This window comes from Miscanthus floridulus, chromosome 6, assembly GCF_019320115.1.
Source record: "Miscanthus floridulus cultivar M001 chromosome 6, ASM1932011v1, whole genome shotgun sequence".
Classification (NCBI taxonomy): domain Eukaryota; kingdom Viridiplantae; phylum Streptophyta; class Magnoliopsida; order Poales; family Poaceae; genus Miscanthus; species Miscanthus floridulus.
In genome coordinates this window covers 119,232,648-119,252,504 of record NC_089585.1, presented here as the reverse complement: position 1 = coordinate 119,252,504, position 19,857 = coordinate 119,232,648, and the positions used below count along the sequence as shown (strand labels likewise).

General features: G+C 41.5%; 1 pseudogene; it reads left to right on the top strand.

Annotated features, from left to right (window-relative positions):
• Window positions 1-17,432, top strand: part of LOC136461114 (uncharacterized) — a 38,685-nt pseudogene extending 21,253 nt beyond the window's left edge.
• The last annotated feature ends 2,425 nt before the right edge of the window (window positions 17,433-19,857 follow it).

Sequence of the window (19,857 nt, the reverse complement as noted above, 5' to 3'; positions counted from 1 at the left end):
CCCAGATTCAATAGCCGATTGTAACTGTTGCCTGAATACCTTGCACTCGTTTGTACTGTGTGAAGTTGCATTGTGCCATTTGCAGTACAAAATCTTCTTCAACTCTTCTGCCGATGGGATCACATGATTAGGTGACAGCTTAATTTGGCCCTCTTGAAGCAGAAGATCAAATATTTTATCGGCCTTGGTGATATCAAAGGTAAACTTTTCTGGCTCTTTTTGACCAAAGGGACATGATATCGGCTTTTTATTCTTAACCCACTCAGCTAAGCCGATAACTGATTCTTCATCAGAGTCAGAATCTCCTACTTCTTCAACAAATGATACCTTTTTACTCCAGTTCTTTTTAGGTTCAAAAACCCTAGTATCTTGATCAGAGATCCTTTGCACAAGATGACTGAGGCTTTCAAACTCCTGAGAAGCATATCTGTCCTTAAGATGTGGCAATAACCCTTGGAAAGCTAGATCGGCAAGCTGCCGATCATCTAGCACCAGGCTATAGCACTTATTTTTTACATCTCGTAGCCTTTGCACAAAGCTCTCCACCGATTCATCATTACGCTGTCTCAATTTTACTAAATCGGTAAGCTTCTTTTCATGGATTCCAGCAAAGAAATACTTATGGAATTGTTTTTCTAGATCAACCCAAGTAATAATAGAATTTGGTGGTAATGAAATGAACCATGTAAATGCTGATCCAGACAAAGATGATGAAAATAATCGGACTCTTAATTCATCTCTGTTAGCTGCCTCTCCACATTGAATAATGAAGCGATTGACATATTCCATTGTTGATGTATCATCTTGCCCAGAGAATTTAGTGAAATCCGGTACCTTGTACCGATTTGGGAGAGGAATTAAATCGTATGCAGGAGAGTATGGAGTCCGATAAGAATAAGTATTGACCTTGGGCTTTATCCCAAACTGATCCTTCATAATTTCTGCTATCTTATCGGCCCAAAAAGCATCAGCCTCCTGCTGACGAACTGGTTGAATTTCTACAGGAAGTGCCTGCTGACATCCCTCCACATATCTTTGTGGCCCACGATCTCCAGCAATCGGCATATTTGCCGTTACTTGTGGTCCATTAACCTGTTGGAAAGGATTCATCGGCTGGGCTGCCGATGGTTGATTCTGGAAACCAGCTTGCATATGACCTTGTTGAATCCCTACAACCTACTGATTTCGCTGAACTGTATGTTGAACAGGTAACTGTCCTGACCAATCATTATTAGAACTCATCGGTACAAAACTTACCGATGGCTGGTAATTTGCTGATATTGTTGGATAATTATAACTGGTTTGAGGCATGAACTGAACCCCAGTTTGACTCATAGCAGGGGCTTTCTGCTGCATCGGCAGTAAGCTCGCCGATGAACTTGAATTGAATGTTTGAACCATAGGCATCTGGAAACCTCCTGGAGTTGGTTGCGCAGAAGTAGTCGCGGCATATTGAGGCACTTGAGCCATCGGCGAAACGGCCGATGGTATAGGCGCTCTTCCTACTGCATCAAACACTTGAGGTAATCTAGGATTGACAGCAGAGGACTCTGGAGGCATGCCATATCCCCACCAATTAGTAGGAATCTGGCTATTCTGAGACACAGGGCCTGACATAGCTGATGCCGATAGATCTGTATTAAGCTGAACTCGCCCTCCTGGTAATACCTGATCTGATTGTATCGGTGTAGATTGAATATTAGGTGAGCCTGCCAATACTGGAGGGGAAGTAACTTCTGTACCCACAACGGCCGAAGGAGCCGATGGAGTTTTGACAGATGCCGGCTCTGGTTGATGATAGGCAGGCCCAACATAATGTGGTGCCGCTTGTCCTTCTTTGAGAGTTCGAACCACAGCATTATGAACAGTATTGGACAGCACATTGGAATGATTAATCAAAGCATGATTTACTGCAGAATTAACCATCTCTTGAAGTTTACCAGGATTGGAGTCAAAGGTAACCTGCCGAGGCAATGGCAAATCTTGCTTCTGGATGACTTGTCCACTCTTGTTCAAGCTAAACGATCTCAGACAAAGCTGCTTGTATTCTTCTACAGCCTTTTCCATAGCCTGCCTCTGTTCTTCCTTGAGATCTTCTTCTGATACTGCGATAATGTTCCCTGGATCGATCTCGGAATTGAACATATTGGTTGAAGTGTCCCACCGGGCGTGCCAAAAGATGTGTTGATGCAAAAGTGGATCTGCAAACACAAAGGGCTAATACCCGAATCGATATCCAAAGCGTGCCAGTCGATTTGACCTGCTAATCGACAAGGATGAAGATACGAACACTTTGGTCCTGACAACAGCGATACGCCCGGAAGTCACGGCCAAGAGGTGCTCACGCGGAACTCGAGAATCGCCGAAGGTCGCACTGAAGCGATGCAGCTCGCCGAATCAATGAGAACTCGTAAAAAAGGGAAAATATGCAAATTGACGAAGTCGCCGAAAAGTAAGTAGACGCAAATAGGAGTAAAAATTGGTTTTAATATTGATTGATATGATATCTATTACATTGCCCCTTACTCCATATTTATACCCTGATCTAAAGAGACACAACCAAACACAACTAGGACACCAATCCCATATCTAAGGAAACACGTGACTCTTACATGAATCATAACCTAACAAATACAGAAAAGGAAATCAACTCCTATCTATTTCCCTGTCCACCTCAATTACGATGGAAATCTCACCGTCCTCCTTCCCATCGGCATACTCCCTATTTCATCGGCAGTAGTCTTCAAGTCTTCCTTCATCGGCATATTCCCTGTTTCATCGGCAGTAGTCTTCAAGCCTCCAACCTCATCGGCAACGCCCGAGTCCAAATCAACCTTTACATCGACCATCACCAGCTATCAGCAACCATCTTTACAAACTGGCTTTTATTGGCTATCAAAGTATTCAATAACTTTCCCCTTGCCGATTAGTCCACTCCGATTATTTTGACACGCGCAAAAAACGGTGTCAACATATACTTTTCTAGAATCTTGCTTACTTCTATTTCTACTAATATTTTGAGGATATGAGAGCAAAGGATTCCATCCTTGTTGAATTTGCAACATATGCAGCTATAATCTTCTCTCCCCTGTGTCAGGTCAGTGATGACTATGTATCTCCTTAGCCTGTGTCTACTATGTACTTGATTTGTCTTCTCCCATACCTCATATTGTCCTTGTTGTTCTAATTCTTTACAACTTAGTCTAGTTGTAGCTTTTAGTTCTTTCATAAACTTGCTAAATATATTTCTGTTGTACATCTCCATTGCCTGTAGTTCGATGTTGTACCCAAATTCCATTAGCTTGGGAGTTTTTTGTTTGTTTGCATTGTCTTCTCTTGCTTCTGCTATGTTTATTGCATCTACTATTCTTTGGTATTCTTTCAAGAAGCTTGTTATGCTGTATGTAGGTCCTACATTATCCTTGATCCTAGCGTTAGTGCCCTCACTTCTGCCTGTGCTCTGAAGAAATGGGAAGAAATCATTCTTCAAGTACACTGGTATGAGTCTTTCCCTCATTTCCCACATCTTGTTGAAGTACTTGTTGGATTCCAATTTGTAATCTGCAACCATCTTTGTCCATAGGTTTTCAAACTCTTCTATTGTCAAACAGTTGCCTATGATATCTTCAAACTCCTCTAGTAAGCCTTCATTGCTTGCAAAGCATTTCATATTTTTGTTGTAGCATTTTTTTGATGTGGAATAAGCAATTTATGTGCTTCGTATCAGGGAACACTTGTTCTATAGTTGCTTTCATTGCTGTGTCCTGATCAGTTATAATTGTCACTGGATCCTTTCCGCCCATTCCTTCTATGAAAGCTTCGAAGACCCATTTGAAAGTCTCTATTGTTTCATCGCATATGAAGGCACATGCAAACAAACAGGTATGTCCATGTCCTGTCACTCCTACAAATGGTGCAAAAGGTAGGTAGGTTGTATTTGTTTGTCATGTATGTGGTGTCAAAGCTCACAGAGTCTCCATAGTCTGCATAGTATTTCATTGATTATATATCTCTCTAGAAAATGTTTTAACTCTGAGATTTTCATCTACATCAAACTTGTAGAAGAAGCTTGGGTCCTTAGCTTTCTTTTCTATGAAGTAGCTTAGTGCTTGCTTCATGTCTGATCCAGTGATTATTCTGTTTAGCTTAGTTCTAAAATTTGCTACATCTTTCTTCTTGTAAGGTAGAGCTATGACGCCTCCTCTCATATATGATAGTACCGAATATCATCTTTCTTGTGGGGATGTTGTTGTCATTTAGTGTTCTGATTATTGCCTTCTCCATTTCTATCATATACTTGTGCCCACTGAATAGTTGCTCTCTATCTTCAGGTTGCAGTGGATGGTTGTGATCTAGCCCTAATCTTATTACTTTCCATTTTCCTTTTTCTTCCTTGACAACCATCGCCATTGGGCAGTCTGTTTTAATATGTACATTTGTTTTCCCCTTTGGTCCTTTGTCCTTGTTATTTGTATGTATCTCTATTTTTTCTTCCTCATCTCCTTTTGTTTTATTCTTTTTAGGTTTGCCATAACAGTGGCATTTCATTTCTACCTTGAAGACCTCATTGTTCCTTTTCTTGTCTGTTGTTTTGCTTGTATGTGTGACGACTATGTCGAATCCTGCTAGGAATTCATAGAAGTGGAAGAAATGGTGTGCATCTTCTCAGCTTTTGAATTGCATCCCCAATTGAGGTGTGTATCTGCTATTATAGTCTACATTGTTTCCCTCTCTAGCTGCCCTTTGTTCTGACTAAATGAATGCATCAATCTCTTCTTCTATCAGCATTTGATCTCCTTCTTTGTTGTTTGTGCTCTGATTTGCATCTTTAGCTCTGCTTTACCTTTATGTTTCATTTGAGTAGGTCTGGTGAATGATGTGTGATGTTCCTTCTAGTGACCCACTTAGCTGTGATGTTCCTATCACAATACTATATGTTGTAGTATTCTCTGTCCCGATGCTATGTGATGTTTCCTGCATGCATCAATAGTTTATTTTTATTAATTCTATGTTAAAAATGAATATGTTTCTTTATTTTCTAAGATGTATATTCTGCTCTTACCTACTCAATGTTCAAATCACTGAATATGTTGGTTCCCCAATTGTAGTTCTTCCCTATCATTGTTTCATGTTCAAGGGTTGCAACCTGTAATTCATGCATGAAGAAGATAAGTATCTTATTTTAACTTTTGATATTTTTTCTCATGTATGCATTTGTTTTTTTCTTACCTCTTCTTCTTGTTCTTATTCTTGTTCATCATAGTCCCAATTGACAAAGTCATTGTAGCTTCCATAGTCTCCTTCATGTACCTACTGATCATCATCATAGCAGTGTAAGTTTGATAGCCTACCCACTACTTTTGGTTTTTTTGTATATTACATGTGCTTTGATTTTTTTACCTAGTTATCTTCCCTGGCTAATATTTGTTCACTTTGTGTAGAGTCTTGCCTTGTCCTGTATAAATCCTAAATTTGTATTAACTGTAATAATTATATTATGGTTATTCAGAATAGCAGCTAGGAATTATATCTCAGTGCATGTTTTTTTGATCATGTGTACCTCTGTGTTGATGTCTCCAAGTAGCAAAGATGTATATGTTGCATATGGATCCTGCATATTTGATTCCAGTTAGTATGAAAATAATGTTTTATCTTTTTTACATTGTGCTTGTTGTTTATTTACATCAGTCATTGAAGTTGTAAGATTAGTATATTTCTCATGTAAATTGAACATGAATGTACAATTTGATTACCTAGTAACTTGCTAGAATTGTGTTATCTTCTTGTGAGTTACTTATCTGTTCCATGATTAGCCCTTGTGTAAGTTCGTGGCCAAATATATTCTGAGTTGAGCATCAACAGATTTGCATCTGTGTCCATCAATTGATGTTTGCCCTTCTCCATTGTTGTATATCTTCTCATTCTCTCATTTTCCTATCACGGTAAAAGATGAACTGGTGTTAGAACTGAGTGGTTGAGCACCAGCAGGAAACCAGGTACTTGTTTCATGCTTGTTTTTGCCATGGATCTTAATTGACTTCTAAGGACTCATTGAACTTACTTGGTTTCTTGCCTCTTCTGTTGTTTTCTTCGCTTTGCTGCTTTTGGTGTAGTTCGCCTTCGTCCTCCATCTTAGTTTTGGTTAGTTTCTCTTTCTCCCATTTGTTCTTTTGTTTTTCTGGATCTGGTTTGTAGCCGGCGGCTAGGGTGGATGCTTGTAGATCAAGTTGGTCTACGTTGGTTGTGTTTTTTACATTTTTGTCCTTGTGCTTTTTATAGTTGGGGTTTGTAGTTGGGCCTTTTTTGGGGCCTTGTCCTTCTAGTGTTAGTTGGACTTTTTTCTTTTTTAATTTTCATTTTTTATTTCTTGGGCCTTCACTTTTTATTAGGCCCTTTAGATCTACAGTGATGGGCAGTTACATGCATTTAGTCTATTCCATCCCATCGGTGGTCTTCTCCGATTCCCACGGTCATTTACTGCAACCATGTGTGCAGTTATTCCACGATTCACTGCCTTTTGAACTGCTCCTTCTTGTTTTTAAAGTCCATTTTCCTTCATCTCCCCCTTCTCCCTTTCATTTGGTAGGCTCCTCTCTTTCCCCTCCCCGTCTGGTTTCTTTCTAATCTAGGTGAGTGCCTTCTCTTCTTCTTGTATTCTTTTATGTTTTTTCTTAGTATTTTATTTTTGTATTGTGATTTGGTTTTTAGGTAAGATCCTACCCCGAGCACATTGATCAGTCTTCATCTATTTTTCTTCTTTATTATTCTAGTTTATCTCTGTATTTTTTCCTTCATCTTTTCCCTCCCCGTCCGCATTCTTCTAATCTAGGTGAGTGCCTTCTCTTCTTCTTGTATTCATTTTTGTTTTCTCATTCTTTTGTTTTTGTATTGTGATTTGGTTTCTACGTATGATCCTACCTCGAGCAGATTGATCTTTGTTTATCTATTATTTTTCCTTATTGTTCTAGTTTGTCTCTGTAATTTTTTCCTTATATTTTTTTCTCATCTTATCTCTTTATTTCTTTCTATTTCATATTCGGTTGCATCTTAATTAATCTAGTAGATCAGGTATTTATCTTTCTTTTTAAATCAAATGTTTTTTATTCTTTTTTGTTCTTGTCTTCTAGATTCATTTTCTCTGGTTTCTTGGTTCTTTTTTTGTTCTTAATTTTTGGTAGCCAATCTCTCTCTTCTATTTGCTGTTTAGGTCATTCTCTAACTATGTGTTTTCTTTTTAGGGTTCATAATCAAGATTTACTTTTGTGTTTTTCCTAAATCTGTTCTAGGTATGTGTTTATCTCTTTATTTATATGTTAATATATGTTTTATTTTTTCTTTTATGTTTATGTTAAATTGATTTCAATAATTTGTTGCTATTGTTCTTGTTCATTTAATATGTGATATTCAGTTTTTGCCTGGTTAGGTTTAACTGTTTATTGTTTGGTATGATTTTAGTGTTGGTTTGTAGTTGTTTAATCTAGTTCATCTTGCTGTTAGTAGTTTCTAGGGGGGCTTCTTTTTGAAGAAGCACTTTTCCTACTACTTTTTTTGTCTCTCTATATATGAATTCCAGTTCATTTAGAGGTTAGCAAAGGCATGCCTGATGACTGAAAATTGTTTCTAATAACTCAATATTGTAAACTACATGTCCCCAGCAAGGACTATGACTAGCCGACTAGGAGGGGTTGTTTGTCTTGTTCTGTGTTGCTTTCTTTGTCCTGCTTGATTTTGTCTTAGTTTTTTTTTCAATTTTAGGTAGCAGTTTTAGTCATGTTCATGTTATATTTTGAGTTTTAGTTATATTTTAATTGTGATGGTAGGAAGATCCCTTTTATAGAAAGTGCTATGTAGAATCTCCATTTCTTCTTTGTATTTTATTTGATGTTTATATTAGGTTTAGGTTAAGGTTTATTCTTAGTTTAGTTTAGTTTTTATTTTCTTTTTTGTTTAGTTTCATTTATTTCATTTTTCACTGTTTTGACTGAAAAAGTAATATTTTTCAGTTACATTTTTATTCAGGTTCAGGTTTTGCTAGTTCATGCTTAAGTTGTCGGTTTATGTTTCACTTTTTTTTAAAAAAAAATTTAGATGGAACAAGTGCGTTACACACAACTAGAGGCTGAGGCCCATATACGAACAACCGCCTCTGGTTGTGGCAATTCAGTTCTCCATCTGCACCCCTGCCCCAATCCCCACCACTACCTCATCGACAAATAGGATATGTGCTTTCAATTGAAGATGACTGTGCCATCTGCCTCAAGCCGTTGGCCGACCATTATCAGGAGGATGTTGCAGCTAGAGCAGAGCTTCGAGTCATGCCCTGCTCCCATGTCTTTCACAAGGACTGTATCTTTGAGTGGCTTAGGTGCAACAACACATGTCCTATTTGTCGCTATCCACTTCCTAGCAGGAATGATGATAATGATGTGGAGGAGGTCTAGGAGTAGTTTTGAATTTAATATTTTCTTTTTAATGAACGAACTGCTGGGGTTGCATTGTGTTATGAGTGTTGAATGTTTGAAAGCTCTAGTTTGGTTTTGGTGAATTGATGAAACCCTAAGTGCTAACCTAGTTTATCAAGTAATCATGAGATAGGTAGCACACTCCAAGTGATGAAGCAAATGAAGATCATAGCATGATGATGATGATACCATGGTGATGATCAAGTGCTTGGACTTGGAAAGAAGAAAGAGAAAAACAAAAAGCTCAAGGCAAAGGTATAAACCATAGGAGCTATTTTGTTTTGGTGATCAAGACACTTAGAGAGTGTGATCACATTTAGGATTAATAGCCGTACTATTAAGAGGGGTGAAACTCATATCGGAATGCGGTTATCAAAGTGCCACTAGATGCTCTAACTCATTGCATATGCATTTAGGATCTAGTAGAGCACTAACACCCTTAAAAATGTTTGTGAAAATATGCTAACACATGTGCACAAGGTGATACACTTGGTGGTTGGCACATTTAAGCAAGGGTGAAGAAGATAGAGTTGAAAAGGAGTTAGTCGCGCTATTTACAGAGTGACCAGACGCGTCCAGTATGGTGACCAGACACGTCCAGTATTTGGCGATGAACTCAGTGACCGGACACATCTGGTGTGAATCAGCAAATGCAATGTTTGGCAGGACAGTCGATCGGACGCTGGCAGCGTCCGGCCGATGTGACCGAACGTGTCCGGTCGAGCGTGGATGCTTACTGTACTTCACTGGACGCTGAGGCTCAGCGTTCGGTCAGTTTCTAACAGACATGTCCGGTCGGCCCAGGGGGCTTACTGGACTCGACCGGACTCAACGCCTCAGCGTTGGGTCATTTGTGTTTGTGCATCCGGTATGAGCGTTCGGTCGTCGGTAGAATGGGCAGCAACGGCTATGTTGGTTTGAACTGGACACATGGCAGTCTGGGAGCTACCGGACATGTCTGGTAGTCTAACCGGATGCGTTCGGTATTCATGAACGGAGCGTTCGATGCTACATCCGGTCGATTGGACCGGAGCATCCAGTCACCCCGCGCTGTACCCAGTGAAGAGGTACAACAACTCTATTTCATGGGGGCTTCTATTTAAGCCCCATGGCCGGTTGAAGCTCATAACCTTTAGCCATTTTCATTGACATAGCAACCTTGTGAGCTTGGAGTGTTTGCATCTAGAGGCACTTGGTGTTCGTGTTTCGCTACGGATTTCACTTTGTGAGATTGGGAGATTGGGAGAGAATCCAAAGCCCTCCCACTCATCTCCATCATTAATTCATCATCTTTGTGAGATTGGGAGAGAATCCAAGTGCATTGCTTGAGTGTTTGCATCTAGAGGCACTTGATGTTCGTGTTTCGCTGCGAATTTTGCTTGTTACTCTTGGTGGTTGCCGCCACCTAGATGGCTTGGAGCAGTGAGGATCGTTGAGCGGAGGTTGATGATTGTCTCCGGCTCCGATCATGGTGATTGTGAGGGGTTCTTGACCTTTCCCCGGTGGAGCACCAAAAGGTACTCTAGTGGATTGCTTGTGGCTTGTGTGATCCTCATCTTGTGTTGGTTGTGCGGCACCCTATTTAGGGTTTGGCGTGTGATGCCAATTAGCACGTGAACCTCCAAGTGAGTAAATCACCACAACAAGGAGTAGCTTGCCGGCAAGCAAGTGAACCTCGGTAAAAAAATCATTGTGTTCATCATTTGATTCCGAGGTGATTGGTCTTCATTGTTATTCACTCTTGTGATTGATTGGTTCCTTCATCTACGCATGCGGTATAATCTTCTTGATCACTCTCTTTATATTACCGCAAACTAGTTGTTAAGCTCTTTAGTGTAGCTAGTTGTGAGAGCTTGCATGCTTGGTTGGTGTGGCTCTTTAGTTAGTCTTTGAGAGCACACTAACATAGAGTAGTGTCATAGCTATTGTGTGAATAGACACTATCTAAACTAGAATTGTGATAGGTGGCTTGCCTTTTGAGTAGGCTAGCGCAATATTTGCTTCGCCTCATAATTGTCTAACCGTTTTGTTAAGTGTTGTTGTAGAAATTTTATTAGGCTATTCACCCCCCCTCTAGCCATTAGGACCTTTCAAGTGGTATCAGAGCTAAGGTCACCGTGATTTGAGGCTTAACAACCTTCGGTGTAAAAATAGCTTAAATCAACAACACTAAGAAGCCACCCCAATTTGATGGCTCCAACTATCCCTATTGGAAGGCCAACATGACAACTTATATCAAGTCATCAATAGGAAGGTTTGGAATGTGGTAGAAACCAAAATTGAGATTGAAGATCTAAAGAATCCCACCGTGGCCAAAGAAGTACTTCTCCAAAACAATGACATTGCTCTAAGTGCTATTCATGATGTAATTGATGAAAGAACATTTGAGCAACTCAAAAATATTGAGATGGCTCATGAGGCATGGAAGAAGTTGGAAGAATCATTTGAGGGCACTCAAGCCGTGAAGGGTGCAAAGGCATACATCCTCAAAGAAAAATTTGCAAGCTTCAAGATGAGGAGGATGAAAGTGTGCCGAGATGTTTCATAGGCTTCAAGTGGTTGTCAATGATCTTAAAGCACTTGGAGAAGAGGTGAAGGACAAGGACTTCTCACATAAGTTCTTGAGATGTTTGCCCTCAAGATTTGGTACATTGGTCACCATTCTAGTGAGAAGCGGTTTGGACACCATGACACCAAACCAAGTATTGGGAGATATAATAACCGATGATACTTATAGAGATGATGATGAGAAGGAAGAAAAGAAGGGGAAGAAAGATGATAAGAAGGATGACAAGAAGAAGAGCATGGCATTCAAAGCCACATCATCCAAGGGCAAAGCTAAGCAAGAAACATCAAGTGAAGAAGATGCATCTTGGGATGATGATGAGAAGCTGGCTCTCTTTGTCAAGAGATTTGGCAAGTTCATGGTGAAGAAGGGCTACCTGTGCTAGAAGAAAGAAGTCTTCATCCAAGAACAAAGAAGAGTCAAGAAGGTGCTTCAAGTGTGGAAGCAAAAATCATCTTGTTGCTCAGTGCCCATATAATAGTGACAATGATGATGTACAACAACAAGAACAAGAAAGAAGAGAAAGAGAAGGACAAGATGGCATTCAAGAAGAAGAAGGGTGGTTCATATGTAGTCACTTGGGATAGTGATGCCTCCTCAAGTGATGATGCTGATGATAGTGATGATAACAAGACCACCAAGAAGAAGGTTCTTGTAAGCATTGCCATCAATGAGAAACCTTCTCTCTTCAAATCTTCATCATGCTTCATGGATAAGGCCTACTAAGGTACAATCTTGTGATGATGAAAGTGATGAAGAACATGATGATGAAAATAAACATGAAATGAAATGATAGTGATAATGATGAACCCACTAAACATGAATTATTTGACATGCTAGAAGATGCTAGAGAACACTTTGACATCAAGAGAAGGGAATGCAAAAGCTTACATAAGGAACTAAAAGACCTTAAGCAAGCCTTTGATGAGCTCAATGCATCTCATAAGAGGCTAGAGGAAGCCAATGAGAAGCTTGGCAAAGCTCACAAAAAGCTTGAAAAGGCTCATTCATCTTTGCTTGATGAGCAAAATAAAAAGAAGCATGTTGAAACTTGTAATGTAGGTTTAACTTGTGATATAATTGATGAATCACTATCTATGCCTATCATTGTTGCTCCTACTAACCCTTCTTGTAGTACTTCCACTTCCTCCTCATCTAGTAGTGATGGTCTCACTTGTGACACCTCACTAGTGGTTGAGAATGAGAACCTCAAGAAGGAGGTCAATAAGCTCACTCACACCTTAGCTAAAGCTTATGGTGGTGAGGACCGCTTGCTTATGTTCTTGGGTAGTCAAAGAGCTTCTCTCTACAAAGAGTGATTGGGCTATACCCCTATCGATGTTTGATCATCGATAGCCTGCCATGGGGTCCCCGAGGCAGTATGTTTGGGCTTCAGCGTATGCAGAACTCGACGGTAAACATAAGAGACAGTCGATTTATCCTGGTTTGGGCCCTCGATCGTTGATCGAGTAATAGCCCTATGTCCAGTCAGCGTTAGCCTTTGCGTTGGATTGATTGTAAAGTGTTGTGTCATACAATTGTCCTCTCAACCCCTCGATCCAAGGAGCCCTGCCATCCTTTATATAGTTATGAGGCCAGAGTCCTAGTCAGTTTATAATGAGAGTTCCTAGTAGGATTACAGAATACTACTACTACTAAGATTACATGGGAAGAATCCTAGTTAGACTAGTTCTCCCTTCCTTGCGGGGTATCCCGTGGGTCCCACGCCGACAAGCCCCCGAGCACTTCATGGTTGAGTTCTGGAAGCCTCATCTTGTTCCTTCAAGTCTTATCGAGCAGGAACAAGCGTCGTTCGAGTGCTTTCTTGAGCGAAACCAGTGTAGCAGCTTCAGTGAGATCTTTCGCAGTGGCGTGTACCTTTTTGAAGAAAAAAGTACTCCCATTTGGATGTAGCCCCCGAGCCTCTTGCTGTTTGGCACAAGGAGCTTGAGGGTCTTTTCTTGAAATCGCCCTAATTCTTCGTCGAAGGGCTCCCTGAGCATATACCCGGGTTCTTTGTCGAAAAGAGCTTCGATTTAGCTATATCCGGGTTCTTTTTTTTCAAAGATCTCGGATATAGTTATGTCTGGGTTCTTTTTATCGCATGGCCTTGAAGTCGTCTAGTCTTGAAGAAGTCTTTTGAGTGACATGTGCTTTTTTGAAGAAAAAGTGCACTCACTGAGTGTAGCCCCCGAGCCTCTTTCTATTTGGAACAAAAAGTTGGAGGGTCTTGAATTTAAGTTGTTCAACTGAACTGAAAACTTCCCCTGTTGTAGCTCCCGAGCATTGTTCAAAAAGAACTCAGATAGGCATATTCTCTGATAGTCTGCTGTTGTCAGATGTAGAGTCTGCTGCTTTCAGATGTAGAGTCCGCTGTTGTCAGGTGTAGTTGAATGGCGGTAGTTGAGTGTAAATGCCTTTTGTTCACGGGTTGTACTGTGTTAGTATATTCTCCTAAATATGCTTGTTGTTGAGTACTGTTCCTTCATGCCTGAGTTCCCCTTCATTATTGAGTTCTATCTTTTCACTGTGTCCTTTGTTAGGCTTGTTCCGTTGGTGCTCTTGGTCCATGTGCACCACTCCTTTGGTTTATAAATAGCCCCCTAGAGTGTTGTTTTGATTCATTGAGCATTCTGTTGCTTGTTCTGAAGTCTCTGTAGTCATGAATATGGTAGTTTATAAAGTAGAGTAGCCCTCTGGGTTTATTTTGCAGTTCTTATGTGTCTTGCCATAGCTAGAGGGATTCTTGTGATAGGGATTAGAGGTAGGCTAATCCCGCAACAGCAATGTACCAGGATGTACATGGTAGTAGTTGGAGGAAGTCTTGTGATGTGGGCTTCGTTCCTTCATCTGGCAGTTCTGGGTTGATCCTTGCCGCTTGTCTTGAGACTGTCCGGTGCAGATCAACACCATATCTAGCATCACATCAGACTTGGGTAGACAGATGCCCACTAGCCTTCTCTGCTCCATGTTGTCCTGCCATTCTACTGATTTCTACCTTGGGTGCACTGCGTCCATTCCTTTGAAGAAAATTGTGTAGCTGAGTGCGGTTTGTTCTATCGAGTAGTAATTTGGAACACGTAGTCGTTCCAGAGCCTAGTTGTTTCTGGGTTCCTTTTTGCTACTTGCCTGTCCTAGTTCTGAGTTCGTTAGGTCTTGTAAGATGTGTAATCTTGTATCTTTTGAAATCATTTGTAATATAAAGAATCTTGTCTTCCGAGTTATCATTCTTTATTCTGCTAGATGTCCTAGGTTGTCTATGAGATTCTCGAGTTCTTTATGTTAGAACCAGGGTTGTTATGTTCCTTGTGAGGTAACCTTTCATTGCTTCATGGCTGATGAGTTCTTTTTTGTAGCCATATGGTAACTCTGCCGTTTTGCTGGATGGATAAGCCCAAAATCTGCCCGTTGAACTGTACCGTTGTGTGGATTTATGCCTTCCGTCATTTTAGCTGTGTTAGTAAATGGACCATTGCGTTCTCATGCCACGTTAAAACGGGCCTGGTGGGCCACATTTTTACTGGTGTAAAATCTATTTAAAGGCCTTTGTCCTCCTTTTCTTTGGTACCATGCCTTCGCCTTTTGCCTTGAAAAAACCCTAGCCTTTGCAACTCCGCTGTCGCCATTACCGCCGCCATCTGAGCACCGCCATCCAAGCCTTCTCTTTCCCTAGTGCTTTTTTGCCTCCATTAGTACATGGGTAGGAAGAAAGCCATGAGCAAGTCCTAAGCAACCTTCGTGGATGAGGAGTCATCTCTTTTCATGATCGAGAACTAGGAGTTCATGGCCATGAGGGCTGCCTAGAAGTCTTGGTCGGCTCCGACAACGACCGAAGACTAGCTTCGCGAGCTTGTTAGCGATGGTCTGATCCAAAGCAAGGACATTACTGAATGGAGAGCTCCAGGCAAGCATCAAGTCCCTGCTCTAGGCCCTAGTGAGATTATTCTCTTTGTCTCCTTTATCCATGCCAGACTTTGTCTTCCCGCTTCTGCCTTCCTTTATCAATTTTTTGGTTATTTTGGGGTTAGTTTGAACCATCTTACTCCCAATGCCATTCTCCATCTTTCTATTTTTGTTCATCTCTGTGAAGCTTTCCTTGGAATTCCTCCTCTTTCTCTCTTCCATCACTTCTTTCGTCTAAAGCCTCAACCTCGCCATGAAGACACCAATGTTCTTGGTGGCTGCAGGATTCAATTTCACCAGGGTCTTAAAAGCAAGTTCTTTGACTATGACCTGGTTGACTCTATGAGGGATTGGCGTGCTGACTGGTTCTATGCCACCAATTTGATTCCTTCTCTCGCCATTCATTCTAGATCTGGTCCCTCGATTAATGACCGGTGGGAAAAGAACTCCCTGACACCGGATGAGCTCCAAGCAATCCAGCCGTTCCTTGAGCGGATAGGCACTCTGAAGCAGCAGGGCTTGATCGGCTTCAGAATCGTCTCTAGTTTTCTTTGCTGTCGTGTTCAGCCTCTAAAGGAGCGAGAGAACTTTGGCTTCGAGTACTCTGGGGCTAAGGATCCTTCACGCATGGTCCTGGCCCTTGAGTTGACCGATGAGGAAGTACTCGAGCGTCTTCAGAAGATACTGAAAGGAGCAAGTGTTGTCCTGCTTACTGTCTTTGAGTTCTATGCAAAGATCCCACCTCCAGCTGTAAGTTGTTTTCTCTTTATGCAGGTACTTTTTGTATTTCTTTTTGCTTAATCTTCCTTGTCTTGTTGTCTTATTCTTTTCATAGGGATTGGGGCGTAACTTCATCGACCTAATTCCCCTTCATGACCTCCCTGCCATTGTGGAGGCTGGGGGTAGTCTTGCTAGGGCTTCTTTAACTAGTAAGTCGTAAACCATCGTAATGCTTCTCGGTGTTTCTTCCGCAAACCCTGATGTATATATAGAGTATGTTCCTCGTTTAGTTCCTCGAGGCCCTCGTAGTGTCGGAAAGAGGGGGCGAGCTGAAAGTTCTTCTGGTTTGTCTTTTGCCAAGAAGTCTCGCCAGTTAAGTACTCGTCTAGGTACTCCAGTTGTAGCTATCATACTCTTAGGTGAGCATATTAATACGCTCTGTCCCTTTGTCTTCTTGTTTTTGTCTTGAACCAAGTACTTTTGTCCCTTTTCAGCTGGTGTTTTGGCAACCTTGGTCGAGAGTGAGGCGAAAGAGGACGATGGTGCTACCCTTGTTACTCGTTGGTGAGTTGTTTTCTTGCTTTCCTGTAGTTGAAACCTTCTTTTTGTTCTGACTTTGGTCTTGATCTCTTTGTAGTAAGCGGTCATTGGGTACAAGTTCTTCTAGGGCAACGGCACCGAGTTCCTCTGAGTTCTTCCATAGCTCCGGTACCGAGTTCTTCCAGGGCTCCAGTACTGGCTATGCTGCTCCTGCCGTCAAGTGGCGGGGACATCTTTGCTACCATGGTTCCCCCTGCGAGGTCTTCTTTTGGTCTTATGAGGAAGAAGATATCTGAGTAAGTGATTCCTTTTATTCTTTTTGCTTCTCTCTCTGTTCTTCCCTCGCTCATATTCTTTATCGTCGATTTTTCTTGTGATTTTGTAGACCCTCGCCTTCCCTTAACCCTCCACCTACTTCTTCTCAGTCCTCTGACCCACCTCTGTGCACTGAGTCTCTAGACTTGGGATGTTTGGTTGGCGAGGTAGCTATGAGGGAAGCCAGGTCCCCTGCCACTGCTGATCCTGTTGCTCTGGAGGTGATCGTGGCCACGGCGGTGGGTACTTCTAGAGAGGTAGCCGGGGCTTTCCATGATACAACCCTAGTTCTGCCTTCTTTGCCTATGCCAGCTTCTCCCTCTGCTCACCTTGGAACCAGCAGTCAGCGCTTGGACAATGAAGTGTTGCTACAGTTCAACGCCACCCATCGTCTGTTAGAATTGACTGCTGCCTAGGGGGCCCTTTCGACTTCCTTTGGTGAAAAGCTTCAGGTGAGTTTTGCTGGAGTTCTTTCTTTGGGTGTTCGATCTTTGTTTTCTTCTTATGCCTTCTTTCTCTCTCTCTTTTTGTCCAATCTTTCTCTTGAGATCATACTGGTTTCTTTTTCTCATCCAAAAATGAGAAGAAGTTGTCTTCTGAGGTAAGCGCCCTGAAGGCCGAGCTTGACCTCCTCCGGGCTGAGTTGGAGACCGAGCATCAGACGCATCAAAAGGAGGAGAAAACTCTTCGTGCCCGGGTGGTAGAGGTAGAGAAGCAGAAGGATGCTGCGAAGAATGAGTGCAAAGGTATTGTGGGTTCTTTTGTTTCCTTTTGTATTATAGCTTCCCTTTCTGCTAACTTTTCATTTTTTCTTTTGTACTCTGATTTTCTTTTCCGCTGACTTGTTTCTGTTGCCTGGTCTAGCTCTTCGAGTTGAAAAGCAGAAGCTCTTGGAGGGTATCAAGGAGATGAAGACGCTTGCTTGAACTAGCCACAATAAGGCTGAGGAGGTAATTGCTCAAGCTAAAGAAGAACTCGCGCTTGCTAGATTGATTAGGCGTGGAGCTGACAGAGATCTTGTGTAGGCCCAAAAGACCATCGAGGACTTGACTGGCAAGTTGGCAACGACTACTGAAAACTGGAAAGCTTTGTGGAAGTCTTTTCGGTCAGTAGCCGACCTTCTTCGGACTTCAGCAGACGATGGTCATTCTTGGGCTCAATTCATTCCCCAAGTGCCGACCCGTTTCCAGGAGTTCATGAAGCGTTGTGCCCATCTTTGCACTAGGAACGTCCTTGCCCAGGTCTAGGTTCTTTCTCTGAACTTTCCTTTGTCCAAGGTTGCTGACAAAGCCAAGAGCCAAGAGTACCTCGATGTTGTCGAGAGGTTAGAGCCTAAGGTCGATGACTTAGCTAGGAAGATTGTAGATAATCTCAATATTGATGTTTCTACTTCTGATGACAATGCTTGAATGTAATCGACCCCTGCACTCTGGCTTTTTGTAACAGAATACTTATACTCTTTCTTGAAATGAAGATCCTCTATCTTTGTTGATGTCTTCTTTGTCTGGATGTCTAATCCTTGCTTACTCTTTAAATGTGTTGTCCAATTGATCAGAATTTTCTCTGGGTAGCTATCTGTTCTGATTCTCATCCGCATTGTATAAACCACTCAATGTATGTAGATCGTTGTATTTGACAAATTTTCTTGATTTGCCGAGTACTTGTCTGGCTTTCATCTGTGCCATGTGAAACAACTCGGTGTATGTAGATTGATGTCTTGACAGACTTCCTTGACTTGTTGAGTGCTTGTCTGGCTTTCGTCTATGACTTGTAAACAACTCGGTATAGCCCGTTGTGTCGACAAACTTTGTGTTCTTGTTAGTATTAAAAAAAGACTTAGGATATCTCTAGCTTCTTCTTCTTGGCTTAGCTCATAGTGTGGTCAGCATCTAGTCCTATTTCTGGTTGCAAAAAGTATCCTAGGATCGGCAAGCCCCCTGATCACTTCATGGTAGAGTTCTAGAAGCCTTGTCTTATTTCCTTCAAGTCTTGTTGAGCAGGAACAAGCATTGTTCAAGTGCTTTCTTGAGCGAAACCATGTAGCACTTCTTGGGATCTTCTGAGCTGGAGGGTCTTGTCTTGAAATTGCTCTGATTTATGTTCAGGCTTATTCTTAGTCATTTTCTTTTTGGTTTGGGTGTTAGCTTATTAGCTACCCTCATTGGTGGGCTCAAGCATGTTTTCAGCTATTTTGCTCTCGGCTGGTATGCTCAGGCGTCTTTTCAGCCATTTTGCTTTTTGTTCGGGTGTTAGCTTATTAGCTACCCTCATCGGCGGGCTCAAGCATGTTTTCAGCTATTTTGCTCTCGACCGGTATGCTCAGGCGTCTTTTTAGCCATTTTGCTTTTTGTTCGGGTGTTAGCTTATTAGCTACCCTCATCGGTGGGCTCAAGCGTCTTTTCAGCTATTTTACTCTCGGCCGGTATGCTCAGGCAGTCTTTTCAGCCATTTTGCTTTTTAATTCGGGTGTTAGCTTATTAGCTACCCTCATCGGCGGGCTCAAGCGTCTTTTCAGCTATTTTGCTCTCGGTCGGTATGCTCAGGCATCTTTTCAGCCATTTTGCTTTTTAATTCGGGTGTTAGCTTATTAGCTACCCTCATCGGCGGGCTCAAGCATCTTTTCAGCTATTTTGCTCTCGGCTGGGATGCTTAGGCGTATTTTCAGTCATTTTGCTTTTTTGTTTTCATTAGAAACAACTCAGGGAAGGCCATAATGAGACATATATTTGTCGAGAAAGAACCATCTTTATTGATCATGAATATTAATGGGTCACAATAGTACATATGTTGTTGATGAGCGCTATCTTTGTTGATCATGAACATTGATCTCTTGTGTCTTGTATACATATTTTCCCTTGAGTTATTCTCATGCGTAGAATCTTCGTAGCTTACTAATGTGCCATGTATTGTTTACTTCTTTTCCATCTTCAGTTATTAGCTTGTATGTGCCTTGTCCGATGACTTTTGTGATGATAAAAGGACCTTCCCATGGACTGAGTAGTTTATGGTGTCCGTCGGTTTTTTGTATTCTTCTTAGTACTAGGTCTCTGACTTATAATGATCAAGACTAGGTATTCTTGTTGTAGTGGCATCTTAGTCCTTGGAGGTATCTTGCTGATTGAAGGGTAGCGTTTACTCTGACTTCTTATGTATTGTTGAGTTCTAATCTTCGGGTGTGTTCTGCTTCTCCTTCGTCGTATTGTTCTATCCTTGGTGACATCTAGATCAAGTCTATGGGTAGTATGATTTCTAATCCGTACACTAGGAAGAAAGGTGAGTATTCGGTGGCTCTACTTATTTGAGTCTGTAGCCCCCATACAACCTTGGGTAATTTTTTAATCCATTTTGATC